General features: G+C 46.9%; 1 gene segment (V, D, J or C); it reads right to left on the minus strand.

Annotated features, from left to right (window-relative positions):
- The window catches only part of LOC140418169 (T cell receptor alpha variable 38-2/delta variable 8-like), a 154,494-nt gene extending 138,124 nt beyond the window's left edge, over nt 1-16,370 (minus strand). The window contains exons 1-2 of the V gene segment in view: nt 16,354-16,370; nt 639-688 (exon numbers count right to left, since the gene is read on the minus strand).
- Between the last annotated feature and the right edge of the window lie 5,459 nt (nt 16,371-21,829).

The following is a 21,829-nucleotide window of genomic DNA, read 5'->3' on the forward strand; positions in this document are numbered from 1 at the left end:
AGGCGGAGGAGACTCCCTCCACTGCACATGCGTGGGAAACTGTCAGCGGCCGCTGACGCTCCCGCGCATGCGCTGCCCGGAGATGTCATTTCCACGCCAGCTGGCGGGGCACCAAAGGCATTTTCTGCCAGCTGGCGGGGCGGAAATTCCTCCGGCGCCGACCTAGCCCCTCAATGTTGGGGCTCGGCCCCCAAAGATGCGGAGCATTCCGCACCTTTGGGGCGGCGCGATGCCAGTCTGATTTGCGCCGTTTTGGGCGCCAGTCGGCAGACATCGCGCCGTTGCCGGAGAATTTCGCCCCACAATTGCTTCTTTTCCAATTTCCTTTAATTCTGTGCCATCTCGTTCTTGAGCTTCTTAATAGTGGGATCCGTTTCTCCCTGTCTACTCTGTCCGGCACCCCCAAGAATTTGAACACCTCTATCAAATCTCCTCTTGGCCATTTTTCTCCGTGGAGAACAGACACAACCTCTCCAATCTAACCTCATCACTGAAGTTTCTCATTCCTGAACCATTCTTGTGAACCTCCTCTGCACTCACTCCAGTGTGTTCACACTCTTCCTATCATGTGGCACCCAGAACTGTCCACAATATTCCAGCTGAGGTCTAACTAGTGTCTTGTATAACTTCAGCCTTACCTCCTCGCTCTTGTACCAATGCGAAAAATACTGAGCAGGTCAGGCAGCATCTGTGGAGAGAGAAATAGAATCTTGGAACAGGGCGACGGGCAGATAGACAGAGAGAGAAACGTCCACACACACAGTAACACACTTACCCTCACACAGACACCCTGCTCTAAACAGATAGAAAATGCGGCAGATCACTTGTCCATCAGTAAATGGAAGGAGATTAATTGGATTGCTCTTCAAAAATACCAGCTCACATTTAAAAAGAATGGGTGGGTGGGAGGGTTGGTGCTTCCCAATCTTTTGTATTGTTATTGGGCGGTGAATTTGGAGAAGATTGGGCAATGGTGGGGAGAGGAAGAAGCGGAATGGGTACAGGTGGTGGAAGCATCGTGTAAAGGGGCTAGTTTGCAGACTTCCGCTGCGGCTCCACTCCCATTTCCCCCGGGGAGGTTTACACAAAGCCCGGTGCTGGCACCTTCCTTCAACATCTGGAGCAAGCGGAGACGCCATTTTGGTTTGGTAAACTTGACGGTGCCAGCCCCTATTTATGGAAACCCCCGATTCACCCCGGCGGCAAGACTGGATACAATATTTAAACAGTGGCATAAAGCTGGGCTGAGACAGGTTAAAGACTTGTTGTTGGAAAGTAGATTTGAAGAATTGAGGGAGAAACATAAAATGCAGAGGGAGGTGAAGTTTAATTATCTTCAATGATGAAACTTGGTGAAAAAGGAGTTGTCCTCGTTCGTTTGCCTACCAGAGAACTAGGTGCTGGATAAATTGCTCCTCCCAGCTGAGTTGGTGATGGGAGAATTACTAACATTTACAGGTGGCTGATGGACAGAAAGAAAGCAGCGATTGAAGAGATGAAACAAAAGTGGAAGGAAGAGTTGGATGTGGCGTTGGAATGGGGACGATGGAGTGAGATTATACCTGGGTCAATGCGACATCTTCATGTGCTCGGATGGGCTTGATACAATTCAAGGATGTACACAGGGGCCATATGACACAGGACCGAATGAGCAGATTCTTCACAGAGGAAGAAGATAAATGTGAGAATGTCAAGGAGGACCAGTTAACCATGTCCACATCTTCTGGTCACGTCCACAATTCGTGGGCTTCTGGCTCTCGCTATTTAAAACACAAACAAAAGTTGTGGAGGTGGAAATATTACTGGGACCACATGAGGCAATTTCTGGGGTGTCGGAAGTACCGGGACTAATAGATGTGGACGGGGCCGATGTGGTGGCCTTTGCCACATTGATCGCCCGGAGGCTAATTTTATTGGAAGGGAAGTCAGAAGATCCGCCAAAAATATCAACATGGTTGAGGGATATTGCAGAATTCCTTAAACTTGAGAAACTAAAGTCAGCCCTTTGTGGCTCAGATGGGGGTTTCTGGACGAGATGGAAGCTGTTCTTGTCTCTATTTACATATCTGTTTGTTGCCAGTGGGGAAGGGGAGGGAAGAGGGGAAAGGTTTAATGGAAATAAAGGAATAAATGTCAAATGAGGAGAATAGTATTTTGTTTGTGTTGTGACTGACTGATTGTTTGTATGTTGTTATGTCCGTCCTCATCGGAATGAAAATATTTTCAAAAAACACAGCAACAGTGACCACACTTATTAAAAAGTAGCTCACGGACTGCAAAATGTTTGAAGGTCATGAGTTAAAAGTCTTAAACTTAAACGTGGGAATGAGGGAGTTAATTCATCCTTTCCACAGGGGACGTGGGGGAATTTTCCACTATGACCACATTTCTGATTGTGGAATCTTACTGTGCAATCAATATGCCTGCTGTCAGTTTGTACATGTTCAAGTAGAAAGAGAGAAAGAAATCCATCTTCAGAGACTCTGATCTTAATTTTGAAAGTGCCACCGTTTTTGGGCTCTTCCTGTACACAAGCTGCCTGCAGAATTCCCCAAGTTAAAAACAAGGTGAGAGTGGAGAGTGAGGGGCGAGTGAACAGAAAGCAGATGGGGTTATCAAAGAACAAAGAACAAAGAAATGTACAGCACAGGAACAGGCCCTTCGGCCCTCCAAGCCCGTGCCGACCATACTGCCCGACTAAACTACAATCTTCTACACTTCCTGGGTCCGTATCCTTCTATTCCCATCCTATTCATATATTTGTCAAGATGCCCCTTAAATGTCCCTATCGTCCCTGCTTCCACTACCTCCTCCGGTAGCGAGTTCCAGGTACCCACTACCCTCTGCGTAAAAAACTTGCCTCGTACATCTACTCTAAACCTTGCCCCTCTCACCTTAAACCTATGCCCCCTAGTAATTGACCCCTCTACCCTGGGGAAAAGCCAAACTGACTGTTTTCATTGAATCCAAATTGTTTCATTATAAATTCTAATCTCATGAACTGACATCAGTGGATTTCAGTGAAAAATCCCATTGAACCTCCTTTTCTAATAAAAAGATGTTGTTGCCGATGACCCTGTATTGATTGAGGAATAAGCTTTACATCTCAGTGAGAAAAAATCAAATTGAATCCAAATTTATAGAGCAGCTCATTAAAGAAATCTGTCTGTGAACAACATGTAAAATATGAAGTGAAACTTTGCAATGAGCTTTGTTTTTGTGGCCAGGGATTTCTCTTAAAGACCAATCAAACACTCCCAGGACAGGTACAGCACGGGGTTAGATAAAGAGTAATGCTCCCTCCACACTGTCCCCATCAAACACTCCCAGGACAGGTACAGCACAGGGTTAGATCCAGAGTAAAGCTCCCGCCACGCTGTCCCCATCAAACACTTCCGGAGCAGATACAGCACGGGGTCAGATATAGAGTAAAGCTCCCTCTACACTGTCCCCATCAAACATTCCCAGGACAGGCACAGCACGGGTTAGATACAGAGTAAAGCTCCCTCTGCACTGTCCCCATCAAACACTCCCAGGACAGGTAGAGCACGGGGTTAGATACAGCGTAAAGCTCCCTCTACACTGTCCCCAACAAACACTCCCAGGCCAGGTACAGCACGGGGTTAGATACAGAGTAAAGGTCCCTCTACACTGACCCCATCAAACACTCCCAGGACAGGTACAGCACGGGGTTAGATACAGAGTAAAGCTCCCTCCACGCTGTCCCCATCAAACACTTCCAGAGCAGATACAGCACGGGGTCAGATACAGAGTAAAGCTCCCTCTACACTGTCCCCATCAAACATTCCCAGGACAGGCACAGCACGGGTTAGATACAGAGTAAAGCTCCCTCTGCACTGTCCCCATGAAACACTCCCAGGACAGGTACAGCACGGGGTTAGATGCAGAGTAAAGGTCCCTCTACACTGACCCCATCAAACACTCCCAGGACAGGTACAGCATGGGGTTAGATACAGAGTAATGCTCCCGCTACACTGTCCCCATCTAACAGTTCTAGGACAGGTACAGCACGGGGTTAGATACAGAGTAAAGCTCCCTCTACACTATCCCCATCAAACACTCCCAGGATAGGTACAGCATGGGCTTAGATACAGAGTAAAGCTCCCTCCACGTCGTCCCCATCAAACAGTCCCAGGACAGGTACAACACGGGGTTTGATACAGAGTGAAGCTCCCTCCACGTCGTCCCCATTAAACATTAACAGGACAGGTACAGCATAAGATTATATAAAGAGTAAAGCTCCCTCTGCACTGTCCCCATCAAACACTCCTAGGACAGGTACAGCACGGGGTGAGATACAGAGTAAAGCTCCCTCTAGACTGTCCCCATCAAACACTCCCATGACAGGTACAGCACAGGGTGTGATACAGAGTAAAGCTCTGGGGCAGCACGGTAGCATTGTGGATAGCACAATTGCTTCACAGCTCCAGGGTCCGAGGTTCGATTCCGTCTTGGGCCACTGTCTCTGCGGAGTCTGCACATCCTCCCCGTGTGTGCGTGGGTTTCCTCCGGGTGCTCCGGTTTCCTCCCACAGTCCAAAGATGTGCAAGTTAGGTGGATTGGCCAAGCTAAATTGCCCTTAGTGTCCAAATTGTCCAGATGTAGCTCCCTCTACATCTGTCCTCACCAAATACTCCCAGGAGAGGTACATAGGAACAGGAATGGGCCATTCAGCTGATCGAGCCTGCCTTAGCGACTAGACCACCTTAACAATAACCAATTTTAATAATCCGATACAAAGCCCTGGATGAATTTATTTCCTAGCAGCATCAGTAGCTGTAAATCCTGCTCTACACTGTGTCAGAAATATTACTGCATTTGAGAATGTCATTGTGAATATTACCTTGTAATATATAACCGTTCTCATCCATATCTCTATTGAGAACACAGTAGCTCCTTTCCAAGTGATCACTGCAGTTGACCCAGTCACTGTTTATACTGTAAGCTCTTGTCCCAGTTAATACTACATTGCACCATACTGCTGTGGACACTACAATTAACCCTTTTGGAGTGCTGACTACCATGTACCCAGGGTAAGAGCATGTGGACTACCATGTATAATAATCTTTATTGTCACAAGTAGGCTTACATTAACACTGCAATGAAGTTACTGTGAAATTCCCCTAGTCGCCACATTCCGGCGCCTGTTCGGCTACACAGAGGGAGAATTCAGAATGTCCAAATTACCCAACAGCACGACTTTCAGACTTGTGGGAGGAAACCAGAGCTCCCGGAGGAAACCCACGCAGACACAGGGAGAACATGCTGGGAATCGAACCCGGGACCCTGGAGCTGTGAAACCACAGTGCTACCCTCTGTGCTACAGTGCCTCGTAAAAAGTCACACACACAACCTCCCACCCCACCCCAGACACACAAACACGTGTACAGACAAACACAAACTCAAACACAGACACAAACTCAGACAGGCTGCGTCAATACAGCTTTCAAATGGAGCGAGATCCATTCTCCACCTTTAACTTGGAGAGGTGTATCTGGCCTGTGTGTGACCCAAGTCACACACTGACTCTGAACATCCTCACAACAGCTTGGGGACAGACTTTTCTAAAGTACTTTTCATAACCTTTGGGTATCACAAACTGCTTCACAGGCAATGGAACCCTTTTGAAATCTAGTCCGTGGTAATTTAGGAAATGGACCAGCGAATTTCAGAGAGAGACACAGAAACAGGATGAGATTGTGCTGTACATGTTTCGCAGCTGACACTGAGACACACGAGATGTACAATATCAATTATTATTCTGAAGCATGTGATTAAATCACCCTTAAACTAAATTCCAGTGTTTCAGAGTAAAGCTTTATCTGCACTGTCCATCAAACACTCACAACCCAAATACTGTCTGGCTTAAATAGAGTCAAAATCCCTCTGTTCTGTCCAAAGAATTTTTCATTGCAGATAGTTATTTTAATTTTATGGAAAAGCAGAACTCAAATTGCACCGAATCCCAGGGTGGACTCTTATTTATTTCAGCCCTTCACATTTGAACATGAAGTTTAAGCTCCGATTACAGGTGTCTGCTTGTCTCTGTTTGTATATTCTCTGTTATTGTTGTTTTGTCACTTGTCTGAAGTATTTGAATAATCGGCCTTGGTTAATCAATCCTTTCTCTCAGCACATGGAAGTTGTGAATCTTCAAGGCTGTCAGTCTGATATAGATAACAAAAAACTACATCCTTTGATCAATCCATTCCCCAACCCTAAATAGATCTCACACATTTCCATAATGCAGGAATATCTCCATCAAAACTTCTAATCAGTTCCCAATACTCTTGTTAACACTTGCCTGTATAACCTAAATTCCACTGACAGATTCCGAAAGCTGCACAGAAAAATGACTGGTTATTTTAAACTCTGAAACAAAACTATTTGAATTTGTGCTTCAATCCTATTATACAGGAATGTTGTCCTGTGGGCTGACAGTTTCTCAGTAAGACTGAAACATTGCACTGCACTTGGCAACATTTGTGGCACTTCCAAAATCTACCATACATTGATGCCTGTATTGTGTGAATCTAGCTGTGAAATATCTGTACAGTTTAAACTTCCACTGTTTCTGTCTTCTCATCATTTATAACAATCACGGTTCTATCCTTTTTAAGTCTACAGCACATCATCGAAACATTTCCCAACACTGAAACACGTCCACCAGTTCAGTCTACCGCCAAAACGATAATATCTCCCTGCAATTTGATGTTTCCAGCAATGTTGCTTACAACGCTGTCTAATGTTTGGCGTCATTGGCAAACTGGGATGTGTAGCATTCTATCAAATGGTCTTAAATGGCTAATATATATGTATGTGTGCGCGCCAATGTGTGTGTACACGCATGTGTCTATGCACGCATGTGTGTGTGTGTGTATGTATCTGTTGCCATGTATGTATCAGTCAGTGTGTGCACGCACATGTGTGTGTGTGTATCTGTGAACTTGTGTGTGTATACGCATTTTAGTCTCAAAGGAAAATATGAGCATGTGTAGGCGATTTGGCCCATCGAGTCTGCGCCACCATTCAAACAGATCCTGGCACGCACAGACGCACGCACAGACGCACGCACACTCACACACACATTCCTATTGTATTATACACAGTCGATTTGTGTCTGGAACATGCTCAATGATTGAGCTTCCACAACCCTCTAGATCGGAGAATTCCAAGATTCTCCATCCTCTCAATGAAGAAATTCCTCCTCATCTCAGTCTGCAATGGTCTACCCCTGATTCTGAGCATTCATGTCAAGAGGGCGAGAATACAAGACCAGGGATGTACTTCTGAGGCTGTACAAGGCTCTGGTCAGACCCCATTTGGAGTATTGTGAGCAGTTTTGGGCCCAGTATCTAAGGAAGGATCTGCTGCCTTGGAAAGGGTCCAGTGGAGGTTCACAAGAATGTTCCCTGGAATGAAGAACTTGTCGTATGAGGAATGGTTGAGGACACTGGGTCTGTACTCGTTGGAGTTTAGAAGGATGAGGGGGGGTCTTATTGAAACTTACAGGATACTGCGAGGCCTGGATAGAGTGGAGGTGGAGAGGATGTTTCCACTTGTAGGAAAAACTAGAATCAGAGGACACCATCTCAGACTAAAGGGACGATCCTTTAAAACAGAGATGAGGAGGAATTTCTTCAGCCAGAGGGCGGTGAATCTGTGGAACTCTTTGCCGCAGAAGGCTGTGGAGGCCAAATCACTGAGTATCTCTAAGACAGAGATAGATCGGTTCTTGATCAATAAGGGGATCAGGGGTTATGGAGAGAAGGCAGGAGAATGGGGATTAGAAAAATATCAGCCATGATTGAATGGCGGAGCAGACTCGATGGGCCGAGTGGCCTCATTCTGCTTCAATGTCTTATGGTCTTATGGTTTGAGACTGTGCCCCCTCCCCCTGGGTCTAATCTCACCAGTCAGAGAGAACATCTGACCTACATCTATCTTGTGATGCCCCGTATGAATTGTGTATGTTTCAAGATCACCTCTCATTTTTCGGGAACACAGGTACATTTTCCTCAATCTCTCCTCATCAGACAACTTCACCAGCCCAGGGATTCGTCTGGTGAATCTCCATTACACTCCTTCTACAGCAAGTATATCCTTCCTTAGATATGGAGAACAAAACTCCACACAATGGTCCAGGTGTGTTGTGACCAAGGCTCTGTACAATTGCAGCAAGTCATCTTAACCCCAATACTAATAACCCCGAGCGATGAAAGTTAACGTACCATTGGCCTTCCTGATTGCTTAATGTACCCGCAATCTAGCGTTTAGTGACCCATGAATAAGGAGTTAGATACACAGTAAAGCTCCCTCTACACTGACCCATCAAACACTCCCAGGACAGGTACAGCACGGGGTTAGATACAGAGTAAAGCTCCCTCTACACTGTCCCCATCAAACACTCCCAGGACAGGGACAGCACGGGGTTAGATACAGAGTAAAGCTCCCTCTACACTGTCCCCATCAAACACTCCCAGGACAGATACAGCACTGGGTTAGATACAGAGTAAAGCCCCCTCTGCACTGTCCCCATCAAACACTCCCAGGACAGGTACAACACGGGGTTAGATACAGAGGAAAGCTCCCTCGACACTGTCCCCATCAAACACTCCCAGGACAGGTACAGCAAGGGGATAGATACAGAGTAAAGCTCCCTCTACACTGTCCCCATCAAACAGTCCCAGGACAGGTACAGCACGGGGTTAGATACAGAGTAATGCTCCCTCTACACTGTCCGCATCAAACACTCCCAGGACAGGTACAGCACGGGGTTAGATACAGAGTAAAGCTCCCTCTACACTGTCCCCATCAAACACTCCCAGAACAGGTACAACACGGGGTTAGATGCAGAGTAAGGTTTCCTCTACACTGTCTCCATGTTCACTCCCAAGACATGGCAGAGGCAGGACAACGTGGAAATCACCATCCCTGTGTGTAGTCTGAACAGCGCTGTTGGAATGTGATACAGAGAATCATAGAATATACATTGCAGGAGTAGGCCATTTGGCCCATCGAGTCTGCACTGGCCCTCGGAGAGAGCACCCTACACAAGCCCACGCCTCCACCCTCTCCAAATAACCCCAGTAACACCACCTACCCTTTGGGCCACTAAGGGGAAATTTAGAACGGCCAACATCTCCTCTCATCCTTCCCGGCTCTAGCGAATACCGCCACAATCACAGAATCCCTACAATGCAGAAGGAGGCCATTCTGCCCATCGAATCTACACCAACCTTCTGACACAGCACCCTATGTAAGCTCAGTCACCCGCCCTATCCCAATAACACCTTAACCTAATCTAAACAATCTTTCTTGGACACTAAGGGGTAATTTAGCAGGACCATTCCACCTAGCCTGCAACATCTTTGGACTGTGGAAGGAAACCGGAGCACCCAGAGGAAACCCACGCACACACGGGGAGAAACTGCCAACTCCACATAATCAGTCACACAAGGCCGGAATTTAACCCGGGTCACTGGCACTGTGAGGCAGCAGTGCTAACCACTGTGCCACATTCAAACCAATCTCTCCTTGAAGGACAGCCCGGTAACCTCCCTATCAGCCGAATTACCCTCCGCTGCACTCCCTCTCTGGCAACTATATCCTTTCTTAGTTAGGGAGACCGAAACTGTACGCAATACTCCTGGTGTGGTCTCACCAAGGCCTTGTGTGACTGCAGAAAGACATCTCCACTTCTGAACTCAAATCCCTCTATCAATGAAGGCCAACATATCATTGGCCTTCTTAACTGCTTGCTGCACCCCCCTCTCCACTTTCAGTGACTGGTGTACAAGGACAGCCAGCTCCCTTTCTACATCCACATTTTTCAACAAATCATTGTTTAAATCAGACACTTTCCATCAGGATTTTGTTACACCAACGTGTCCAAATGTCAGAAATGACTGTGCTGTGCTCACCTAAAATGGCCACCATTAAGTAACTTAAAATGGCTGACTGCTGATCGTGGATTTTCTGTTGACAATATTCCCACAGAGACAGAGAGAGAAGCAGAAACAGACAGATGGAGGAACTAATAGATGACATTTATTTGAGATTTTGAAACCCTGTCAAACACTACCAGCAAAGGTACATCATGGGGTTAGATACAGATTCCTCTACAGTGTCCCTGGCAAACACTCCCAGGACAGGTACATCACGGGGTTAGATACAGAGTAAAGCTCCCTCTATATTGTCCCCCATCAAACACTCCCAGGACAGGTACAGCATGGTGTTAGATACAGAGTAAAGCTCTCTCTACACTGTCCCCCATCAAACACTCCCAGGACAGGTACAGTACGGGGTTAGATACAGAGTAAAGCTCCCTCTACACTTTCCCCATCAAACACTCCCAGGACAGGTACAGCACCCGGTTAGATGCAGAGTAAAGCTCCCTCTGCACTGTCCCCATCAAACACTCCCAGGACAGGTACAGCACGGGGATAGATACAGAGTAAAGCTCCCCCTACACTGACCCCATCAAACACTCCCAGGACAGGTACAGCACGGGGTTAGATACAGAGTAAAGCTCCCTCTACACTGTCCCCATCAAACACTCCCAGGACAGGTACAGCACGGGGTTAGATACAGAGTAAAGCTCCCTCTACACTGTCCCCATCAAACACTCCCAGGACAGGTACAGCACGGGGTTAGATAAAGAGTAAAGCTCCCTCTACACTGTCCCCATCAAACACTCCCAGGACAGGTACAGCACGGGGTTAGGTACAGAGTCAAGCTCCCTCCACACTGTCCCCATCAAACACTCCCAGGACAGGTACAGCACGGGGTTAGTTACAGAGTAAAGCTCCCTCTACACTGTCCCCATCAAACACTCCCAGGACAGGTACAGCACGGGGTTAGATACAGAGTAAAGCTCCCTCTACACTGTCCCCATCAAACACTCCCAGGACAGGTACAGCACGGGGTTAGTTACAGAGTAAAGCTCCCTCTCCACTGTCCCCATCAAACACTCCCAGGACAGGTACAGTACGGGGTTAGATACAGAGTAAAGCTCCCTCTACACTTTCCCCATCAAACACTCCCAGGACAGGTGCAGCACGGGGGTAGATACAGAGTAATGCTCCCTCTACACTGTCCCCATCAATCACTCCCAGGACAGGTACAGCACGGGGGTAGATACAGAGTAATGCTCCCTCTACACTGTCCCCATCAAACACTCCCAGGACAGGTACAGCACGGGGTTAGATACAGAGTAAAGCTCCCTCTACACTGTCCCCATCAAACACTCCCAGGACAGGTACAGCACGGGGTTAGATAAAGAGTAAAGCTCCCTCTACACTGTCCCCATCAAACACTCCCAGGACAGGTACAGCACGGGGTTAGGTACAGAGTAAAGCTCCCTCCACACTGTCCCCATCAAACACTCCCAGGACAGGTACAGCACGGGGTTAGTTACAGAGTAAAGCTCCCTCTACACTGTCCCCATCAAACACTCCCAGGACAGGTACAGCACGGGGTTAGATACAGAGTAAAGCTCCCTCTACACTGTCCCCATCAAACACTCCCAGGACAGGTACAGCACGGGGTTAGTTACAGAGTAAAGCTCCCTCTCCACTGTCCCCATCAAACACTCCCAGGACAGGTACAGCACGGGGTTAGATACAGAGTAAAGCTCCCTCTACACTTTCCCCATCAAACACTCCCAGGACAGGTGCAGCACGGGGGTAGATACAGAGTAATGCTCCCTCTACACTGTCCCCATCAATCACTCCCAGGACAGGTACAGCACGGGGGTAGATACAGAGTAATGCTCCCTCTACACTGTCCCCATCAAACACTCCCAGGACAGGTACAGCACGGGGTTAGATACAGAGTAAAGCTCCCTCTACACTGTCCCCATCAAACACTCCCAGGACAGGTACAGCATGGTGTTAGATACAGAGTAAAGCTCCCTCTACACTGTCCCCATCAAACACTCCCAGAACAGGTACAGCACGTGGTTAGATACAGAGTCATGCTCCCTCTACACTGTCCCCATCAAACACTCCCAGGACAGGTACAGCACGGGGTTAGGTACAGAGTAATGCTCCCTCTACATTGTCACCATCAAACACGCCCAAGACAGGTACAGCACGAGGTTAGATACAGAGAAAAGCACCATCTACACTGTCCCCACAAAACACTCCCAGGACAGGTACAGCACGGGGTTAGATTCAGAGTAAAGCTCCCGCTACACTGTCCCCATCAAACACTCCCAGGACAGGTACAGCACGGGGTAAGATACAGAGTAAAGCTCCCTCTACACTGTCCCCATCAAACACTCCCAGGACAGGAACAGCACGGGGTTAGATACAGAGTAAAGCTCCCTCTACACTGTCCCGATCAAACACTCCCAGGACCTGTCCAGCACGGGGTTAGATCCAGAGTAAAGCTCCCTCTACACTGTCCCCATCAAACACTCCCAGGACAGGTACAGCACGGGGTTAGATACAGAGTAAAGCTCCCTCTACACTGTCCCCATCAAACACTCCCAGGGCAGGTACAGCACGGGGTTAGATACAGAGTAAAGCTCCCTCTACACTGTCCCCATCAAACACTCCCAGGACAGGTACAGCATGGTGTTAGATACAGAGTAAAGCTCCCTCTACACTGTCCCCATCAAACACTCCCAGGTCAGGTTCAGCATGGGGTTACAAACGGAATAAATGTTCCTCTCCAATTTCCACAACAGAAACTGCCAGGATATTTACAGCAAGTAGAGGGAATGAGGCAATGTTTCCAAAGGAAGGGTTTTATTTTGAAAAAAGATAGCAAATTATCAACATAACAGAATTGACCCCAAATGATGATTACTCCAATATCCAAATCACAAACGATGCAGAATTCATTCCCATCCCACTTTTCTGGATAATCGTAAATAGATAAACAGAGAAATAATTGGCAATAACAGACCACAAGGAATAGGAGCAGGACTGGGCCATTCAACCCTTCGAGCTCGCTCCACCAGTCAATATGATCATGGAGATTCTTCCATTTCAACACCGTGTTCCTGCCCTATCCCCGTGCCTCTTGCTGATCCATCAATCTCAGTCTAACACCGGCTCAATGACAGAGTCTCCACACCCCTCTGGGATAGAGAATTCCCAGGATTCACCACCATCTGAGTGACAAAATTCCTCCTCATCTCAGTCCGTTGGTTAATACACAGAATAAATGGCATCTGGGAATGAATTACAGACTGCAATCTAATGGAGGGCTTCGTGATAGATTATATACAGAATAACAGATACCCAGGAGTGAGTTACAGACTGGAATCTAATCGAGGGGTTCAGGATAGTTTATATATATATAATAACAGATACCCGGGTGAGAGTTACAGACTGGAATCTAATCAAGGGGCTCAGGATGGTTTATATATAGAATAACAGATACCCAGGAGTGAGTTACAGACTGGAATCTAATAGAGGGGTTCAGGATAGTTTAGAAATAGAATAACAGATACCCGGGAGTGAGTTACAGACTGGAATCTATTTATACAGAAATGTGTCCTGTGCTATCCGTCCCTACAGCACGGGGTTAGATACAGAGTAAAGCTCCCTCTACACTGTCCCCATCAAACACTCCCAGGACAGGTACAGCACGGGGTTAGGTACAGAGTAAAGCTCCCTCTACACTGTCCCCATCAAACACTCCCAGGACAGGTACAGCACGGGGATAGATACAGAGTAAAGCTCCCTCTACACTGTCTCCATGATCACTCCCAAGACATGGCAGAGGCAGTACAACGTGGAAATCACCATCCCTGTGTGTAGTCTGAACAGCGCTGTTGGAATGTGATACAGAGAATCATAGAATATACATTGCAGGAGTAGGCCATTTGGCCCATCGAGTCTGCACTGGCCCTCGGAGAGAGCACCCTACACAAGCCCACGCCTCCACCCTCTCCAAATAAACCCAGTAACACCACCTACCCTTTGGGCCACTCAGGGGCAATTTAGCACGGCCAACATCTCCTCTCATCCTTCTCGGCTCTCGTGAATACCGGCACAATCACAGAATCCCTACAATGCAGAAGGAGGCCATTCTGCCCATCGAATCTACACCAACCCTCTGACACAGCACTCTATGTAAGCTCAGTCACCCGCCCTATCCCAATAACTCCTTCACCTAATCTAAACAATCTTTCTTGGACACTAAGGGGTAATTTAGCAGGACCATTCCACCTAGCCTGCACATCTTTGGACTGTGGAAGGAAACCGGAGCACCTGGAGGAAACCCACGCACACACGGGGAGAAACTGCCAACTCCACATAATCAGTCACACAAGGCCGGAATTTAACCCGGGTCACTGGCACTGTGAGGCAGCAGTGCTAACCACTGTGCCACAGTCAAACCAATCTCTCCTTGAAGGACAGCCCGGTAACCTCCCTATCAGCCGAATTACCCTCCGCTGCACTCCCTCTCTGGCAACTATATCCTTTCTTAGTTAGGGAGACCGAAACTGTACGCAATACTCCTGGTGTGGTCTCACCAAGGCCTTGTGTGACTGCAGAAAGACATCTCCACTTCTGAACTCAAATCCCTCTATCAATGAAGGCCAACATATCATTGTTGTGTCTGCGTGGGTTTCCTCCGGGTGCTCCGGTTTCCTCCCACAATCCAAAGATGTGCAGGTTAGGTGAATTGGCCAATGATAAATTGCCCTTAATGTCCAAATTGCCCTTGGTGTTGGGTGAAGGTGTTGAGTTTGGGTAGGGTGCTCTTTCCAAGAGCCGGTGCAGACTCAAAGGGCCGAATGGCCTCCTTCTGCACTGTAAATTCAATGATAATCTATGATTAATCTAGGACAAAGGTTCGGCACAACATCGTGGGCCGAAGGGCCTGTTCTGTGCTGTATTTTCTATGTTTTCTATGTTTTCTTAACTGCTTGCTGCACCCCCCTCTCCACTTTCAGTGACTGGTGTACAAGGACAGCCAGCTCCCTTTCTACATCCACATTCACCAACAAATCATTGTTTAAATCAGACACTTTCCATCAGGATTTTGTTATACCAACGTGTACAAATGTCAGAAATGACTGTGCTGTGCTCACCTAAAATGGCCACCATTAAGTAGCTTAAAATGGCTGACTGCTGATCGTGGATTTTCTGTTGACAATATTCCCACACAGACAGTGAGAGAAGCAGAAACAGACAGATGGAGAAACTAATAGATGACATTTATTTGAGATTTTGAAACCCTGTCAAACACTACCAGCAAAGGTACATCATGGGGTTAGATACAGATTCCTCTACACTGTCCCTGGCAAACACTCCCAGGACAGGTACATCACGGAGTTAGACACAGAGTAAAGCTCCCTCTATATTGTCCCCCATCAAACAATCCCAGGACAGGTACAGTACGGGGTTAGATATAGAGAAAAGCTCCCACTGCACTGTCCCCATCAAACACTCCCAGGACAGGTACAGCAGGGGGTTAGATACAGAGTAAAGCTCCCTCCACATTGTCCCCATCAAGCACTCCCAGGACAGGTACAGCATGGGGTTAGATACAGAGTAAAGCTCCCTCTACACTGTCCCCATCAAACACTCCCAGGCTTTGAACACTGCTGGGGACAAGTCTCGCTTAATAAAGCCTCATCGACTTCATCTGTACTCGTCTCTCTCGTAAGTCATTGTGCGCTACAGGCAGATACAGCACGAGGTTAGATACAGAGTAAATCTCCCTCTACACTGTCCCCATCAAACACTCCCAGGACAGGTACAGCACGGGGTTAGATACAGAGTAAAGCTCCCTATACACTGTCCCCATCAAACACTCCCAGGGCAGGTACAGCACGGGGTTAGATACTGAGTAAAGCTCCCTCTACACTGTCCCTCTCAAACACTCCCAGGACAGGTACAGCACGGGGTCAGATATCGAGCAGGGCTCTCTCTACACTGTCCCCATCAAACACTCCCAGGACAGGTACAGCACGGGGTCAGATATCGAGCAGGGCTCTCTCTACACGAGACTGTTTCCATTTTCTCACATCATATTTGCTTCTTTTCCAATTCACTTTAATTCTGTGCCATCTCGTTCTTGAGCTTCTTAATAGTGGGAACCGTTTCTCCCTGTCAACTCTGTCCGGCACCCCCATGAATTTGAACACCTCTATCTAATCGCCTCTTGGATATTTCTCTGCGTGGAGAACAGACCCAACCTCTCCAATCTAACCTCATCACTGAAATTTCTCATTCCTGAACCATTCTTGTGAACCTCCTCTGCACTCACTCCAGTGTGTTCACATCCTTCCTAGTGTGGAGCCCAGAACTGTCCTCAATATTCCAGCTGAGGTCTAACTAGTGTCTTGTATAACTTCAGCCTTACCTCCTCGCTCTTGTACCAATGCGGGAAAATACTGAGCAGGTCAGGCAGCATCTGTGGAGAGAGAAATAGAATCTTGGACCAGGGCGACTGGCAGATAGACAGATAGAGAAAAGTCCACACACACAGTAACACACTTACCCTCACACAGACACCCTGCTCTAAACAGATAGAAAATGCGGCAGATCACTTCTCCATCAGTAAATGGAAGGAGATTAATTGGACCAGCTCACATTTAAAAAGAATGGGTGGGTGAGAGGGTTGGTGCTTCCCAATCTTTTGTATTGTTATTGGGCGGTGAATTTGGAGAAGATTGGGCAATGGTGGGGAGAGGAAGAAGCGGAATGGGTACAGGTGGTGGAAGCATCGTGTAAAGGGGCTAGTTTGCAGACTTCCGCTGCGGCTCCAATCCCATTTCCCCCGGGGAGGTTTACACAAAGCCCGGTGCTGGCATCTTCCTTCAACATCTGGAGCAAGCGGAGACGCCATTTTGGTTTGGTAAACTTGACGGTGCGAGCCCCTATTTATGGAAACCCCCGATTCACCCCGGCGGCAAGACTGGATACAATATTTAAACAGTGGCATAAAGCTGGGCTGAGACAGGTTAAAGACTTGTTGTTGGAAAGTAGATTTGAAGAATTGAGGGAGAAACATAAAATGCAGAGGGAGGTGAAATTTAATTATCTTCAATGATGAAACTTGGTGAAAAAGGAGTTGTCCTCGTTCGTTTGCCTACCAGAGAACTAGGTGCTGGATAAATTGCTCCTCCTAGCTGAGTTGGTAATGGGAGAATTACTAACATTTACAGGTGGCTGATGGACAGAAAGAAAGCAGCGATTGAAGAGATGAAACAAAAGTGGAAGTAAGAGTTGGATGTGGCGTTGGAATGGGGACGATGGAGTGAGATTATACCAGGGTCAATGCGACATCTTCATGTGCTCGGATGGGCTTGATACAATTCAAGGATGTACACAGGGGCCATATGACACAGGACCGAATGAGCAGATTCTTCACAGAGGAAGAAGATAAATGTGAGAATGTCAAGGAGGACCAGTTAACCATGTCCACATCTTCTGGTCACGTCCACAATTCGTGGGCTTCTGGCTCTCGCTATTTAAAACACAAACAAAAGTTGTGGAGGTGGAAATATTACTGGGACCACATGAGGCAATTTCTGGGGTGTCGGAAGTACCGGGACTAATAGATGGGGACGGGGCCGATGTGGTGGCCTTTGCCACATTGATCGCCCGGAGGCTAATTTTATTGGAAGGGAAGTCAGAAGATCCGCCAAAAATATCAACATGGTTGAGGGATATTGCGGAATTCCTTAAACTTGAGAAACTAAAGTTAGCCCTTTGTGGCTCAGATGGGGGTTTCTGGACGAGATGGAAGCTGTTCTTGTCTCTATTTACAGATCTGTTTGTTGCCAGTGGGTAAGGGGAGGGAAGAGGGGAAAGGTTTAATGGAAATCAAGGAATAAATGTCAAATGAGGAGAATAGTATTTTGTTTGTGTTGTGACTGACTGATTGTTTGTATGTTGTTATGTCCGTCCTCATCGGAATGAAAATATTTTCAAAAAACACAGCAACAGTGACCACACTTATTAAAAAGTAGCTCACGGACTGCATAATGTTTGAAGGTCATGAGTTAAAAGTCTTAAACTTAAACGTGGGAATGAGGGAGCTAAATCATCCTTTCCACAGGGGACGTGGGGGAATTTTCCACCATGATCACATTTCTGATTGTGGAATCTTACTGTGCAATCAATATGCCTGCTGTCAGTTTGTACATGTTCAAGTAGAAAGAGAGAAAGCAATCCATCTTCAGAGACTCTGAACTTAATTTTGAAAGTGCCACCATTTTTGGGCTCTTCCTGTGCACAAGCTGCCTGCAGAATTCCCCAAATTAAAAACAAGGTGAGAGTGGAGAGTGAGGGGCGAGTGAACAGAAAGCAGGTGGGGTTATCAAACTGACCGTTTTCATTGAATCCAAATTGTTTCATTATAAATTCTAATCTCATGAACTGACATCAGTGGATTTCAGTGAAATATCCCATTGAACCTCCTTGTCTAATAAAAAGATGTTGTTGCCGATGACCTTGTATTGATTGAGGAATAAGCTTTACATCTCACAGTGAGAAAAAATCAAATTGAATCCAAATTTATAGAGCAGCTCATTGAAGAAATCTGTCTGCGAACAACATGCAAAATATGAAGTGAAACTTTAAAAAGAGCTTTGTTTTTGTGGCCAGGGATTTTTCATAAAGACCCATCAAACACTCCCAGGACACGTACAGCATGGGGTTAGATAGAGAGTAATGCTCCCTCTGCACTGTCCCCATCAAACACTCCCAGGACAGGTACAGCACGGGGTTAGATACAGAGTAAAGCTCCCTCTACACTGTCCCCATCAAACACTCCCAGGACAGGTACAGCACAGGGTTAGATCCAGAGTAAAGCTCCCTCCACGCTGTCCCCATCAAACACTTCCAGAACAGGTACAGCACGTGGTCAGATACAGAGTAAAGCTCCCTCCACACTGTCCCCATCAAACATTCCCAGGACAGGCACAGCGCGGGTTAGATACAGAGTAAAGCTCCCTCTGCACTGTCCCCATGAAACACTCCCAAGACAGGTACAGCACGGGGTTAGATACAGCGTAAAGCTCCCTCTACACTGTCCCCAACAAAAACTCCCAGGACAGGTACAGCACGGGGGTAGAATCAGAGTAAATCTCCCGCTACACTGTCCCCATCTAACAGTCCTAGGACAGGTACAGCACGGGGTTAGATACAGAGTAAAGCTCCCTCTACACTATCCCCATCAAACACTCCCAGGATAGGTACAGCACGGGCTTAGATACAGAGTAAAGCTCCCTCCACGTCGTCCCCATCAAACAGTCCCAGGACAGGTACAACACGGGGTTAGATACAGAGTGAAGCTCCCTCTACACTGTCCCCATTAAACATTAACAGGACAGGGACAGCATAAGATTAGATAAAGAGTAAAGCTCCCTCTGCACTGCCCCCATCAACACTCCTAGGACAGGTACAGCACGGGGTGAGATACAGAGTAAAGCTCCCTCCACACTGTCCCCATCAAACACTCCCATGACAGGTACAGCACGGGGTTAGATACAGAGTAAAGCTCCCTCTTCACTGTCCCCATCAAACACACCCAGGACAGGTGCAGCACGGGGTTAGATACAGAGTAAAGCTCGCTCTACACTGTCCCCATCAAACACTCCCAAGACAGGTACAGCACAGGGTGACATACAGAGAAAAGCTCTGGGGCAGCACGGTAGCATTGTGGATAGCACAATTGCTTCACAGCTCCAGGGTCCCAGGTTCGATTCCGTCTTGGGCCACTGTCTGTGCGGAGTCTGCACATCCTCCCCGTGTGCGCGTGGGTTTCCTCCGGGTGCTCCGGTTTCCTCCCACAGTCCAAAGATGTGCAAGTTAGGTGGATTGGCCAAGCTAAATTGCTCTTGGCGTCCAAAATTGTCCAGATGTAGCTCCCTCTACATCTGTCCTCACCAAATACTCCCAGGAGAGGTACCTAGGAACAGGAATGGGCCATTCAGCTGATCGAGCCTGCCTTAGCGACTAGACCACCTGAATCAATAACCTATTTTAATAATCCGATACAAAGCCCTGGATGAATTTATTTCCCAGCAGCATCCCAGTAGCTGTAAATCCTGCTCTACACTGTCAGAAATATTACTGCATTTGAGAATGTCATTGTGTATATTACCTTGTGATATATAACCGTTCTCGTCCATATCTCTATTGAGAACACATTAGCTCCTTTCCCAGTGATCACTGCAGTTGACCCAGTCACTGTTTATACTGTAAGCTCTTGTCCCAGTTAATACTACATTACACCATACTGCTGTGGACACTACAATGAACCCTTTTGGAGTGCTGACTACCATGTACCCAGGCTAAGAGCCTGTGGGACTACCATGTATAATAATCTTTATTGTCACAAGTAGGCTTACATTAATACTGCAATGAAGTTACTGTGAAAAGCCCCTAGTCGCCACATTCCAGCGCCTGTTCGGGTACACAGAGGGAGAATTCAGAATGTCCAAATTACCCAACAGCGCGACTTTCAGACTTGTGGGAGGAAACCGGAGCTCCCGGAAGAAAACCACGCAGACACAGGGAGGACGTGCCGGGAATCGAACCCGGGACCCTGGAGCTTTGAAGCCACAGTGCTACCCTCTGTGCTACCGTGCCGCGTAATGAGTCACACACACAAAACCTCCCACCCCACCCCAGACACACAAACACGTGTACAGACAAACACAAACTCACACACAGACACAAACTCAGACAGGCTGCGTCAATACATCTTTCAAATGGAGCGAGATCCATTCTCCACCTTTAACTTGGAGAGGTGTATCTGGCCTGTGTGTGACCCAAGTCACACACTGACTCTGAACATCCTCACAACAGCTTGCGGACACTTTTCTAAAGCACTTTTCATAACCTTTGGGTATCACAAACTGCTTCACAGGCAATGGAGCCCTTTTGAAATCTAGTCAGTGGTAATTTAGGAAAGGACCAGCGAATTTCAGAGAGACACAGAAACAGGATGAGATTGTGCTGTACATGTTTCGCAGCTGACACTGAGACACACACGAGATGTACAATATCAATTATTATTCTGAAGCATGTGATTAAATCACCCTTAAACTAAATTCCAGTGTTTCAGAGTAAAGCTTTATCTGCACTGTCCATCAAACACTCACAACCCAAATGCTGTCTGGGCTCAAATACAGAGTCAAAATCCCTCTATCCTGTCCTAGCAATTTTTCATTGCAGACAGTTATTTTTATTTTTTGGAAAAGCAGAACTCAAATTGCACCGAATCTTAGGGTGGACTCTTGTTTATTTCAGCCCTCCACATTTAAACATGAAGTTTAAGCTCCGATTACAGATGTCTGCTTGCCTCTGTTTGTATATTCTCTGTTACTGGTGTTTTGTCATTTGTCTGAAGTATTTGAATAATAGGCCTTGGTTAATCAATCCTTTCTCTCAGCACATGGAAGTTGTGAATCTTCAAGGCTGTCAGTCTGATCTAGATAACAAAAAGCTACATCCTTTGATCAATCCATTCCCCAACCCTAAATAGATCTCACATATTTCCATAATGCAGGAATATCTCCATCAAAACTTCCAATCAGTTCCCAATACTCTTGTTAACACTTGTCTGTCTAACCTAAATTCCACTGACAGATTCCGAAAGCTGCACAGAAAAATGACTGGTTATTTTAAACTTTGAAACAAAACTATTTGAACTTGTGCTTCAATCCTATTATACAGAAATGTTGTCCTGTGGGCTGACAGTTTCTCAGTAAGACTGGAACATTGAGGTACGCCTCGCACTGCACTTGGCAACATTTGTGGCACTTCCAAAATCTACCATACATTGCTGTCTGGTATTGTGTGAATCGAGCTGTGAAATATCTGTA

The sequence above is a fragment of the Scyliorhinus torazame genome, chromosome 5 (genome assembly GCF_047496885.1).
Source record: "Scyliorhinus torazame isolate Kashiwa2021f chromosome 5, sScyTor2.1, whole genome shotgun sequence".
NCBI lineage: Eukaryota > Metazoa > Chordata > Chondrichthyes > Carcharhiniformes > Scyliorhinidae > Scyliorhinus > Scyliorhinus torazame.